This window comes from Pelodiscus sinensis, chromosome 2 (assembly GCF_049634645.1).
Source record: "Pelodiscus sinensis isolate JC-2024 chromosome 2, ASM4963464v1, whole genome shotgun sequence".
In the NCBI taxonomy this organism is placed as follows: Eukaryota; Metazoa; Chordata; order Testudines; family Trionychidae; genus Pelodiscus; species Pelodiscus sinensis.
Genome location: NC_134712.1, coordinates 181732928 through 181734096, shown reverse-complemented (window position 1 = coordinate 181734096; position 1169 = coordinate 181732928).

Below are 1169 nucleotides of genomic sequence, written 5' to 3'. Positions count from 1 at the left end.
TCGGAGTCTGTTATTTTTTTCCCCTTTGTTTTCTTACGGGCCTAATTCACAGGTGATAGACCCTGAGGGAGGGGGCGGATCTGTTTTCTTTTGACTGGGGCTTTTCCCAGCAGGCCATGTTTGAATGTTATCCAGGCCCCATGGGTAACAAGATGGGATCAGACCCCAAGGAATTAGGTAAGCCCCCTTTAGCAACGAAAGGGGGAATGTGCACACTGATTGCCCCCCCAGGTAACAATCGCTTACACTGGGTTTGCTAGAAAATAAAAATGGTTTTATTAAGTTGAAGCAGTAGGTTTTAAGTACAGTAGAGTCCGGATTATCCTTCATTTGGTAATCCAACACTCCGCTTTATCCGACCCTGCAGCTCCCAGGGACAAAGCAGTGCTGCAGCATCAGCGGCTCCAGGGCACGGTGTGGGAGAATGGCCCCGCTTGCTGCCTCCGTCGCTCTCCTGGAGCCGCTGATGCTGCTCCTGCCGGTGCCGCTTTGTCCCCAGGAGCTGCAGGGTCGGATAAAGCGCGGGCTGGGAGAACGGCCCCACATGCTGCCTCGTAGCTCTCCTGGAGCTGCTGATGCCTGCAGCTCCCCGGGACGAAGCGATGCCGGCAGGAGCAGCATCAGCGGCTCCAAGAGAGCAACGGGGCAGCGAGCAGGGCCATTGTCCCACCCCGTACCCTGGAGCCACTGATGCCGCTCCTGCCGGCGCCACTTCGTCCCCAGGAGCTGTAGGCATCAGCAGCTCCAGGAGAGCTACGGGGCAGGAGAGCTACCGGGCAGCAAGTGGGGCCATTCTCCCTGCCTGCGCCCTGGAGCCGCTGATGCCTGCAGCTCCCGGGGATGAATCAGCACCGGCAGGAGCAGCATCAGCGGCTCCAGGGCACGGGGCGGGAGAAGGGCCCTGCTCGCTGCCCCGTTGCTCTCTTGGAGCTGCTGATGCCGCTCCTGCCGGTGCCACTTTGTCCCCGGAAGCTGCAGGCATCAGCGGCTCCTGGAGAGCTACGGGGCAGCGAGCGGGGCCGGGCGCCAGGGAGCTGCAGCAGGGAGGGAAGGTGCCAGGGCCAGGCAGGGATGGGACCAGGCTACAGTAGAGTCCCTATCATCTGACATATTCGGTAATCCGACCACGTGTCAGCCCCGTTTAGGTCGGATAATTGGGACTCTACTGT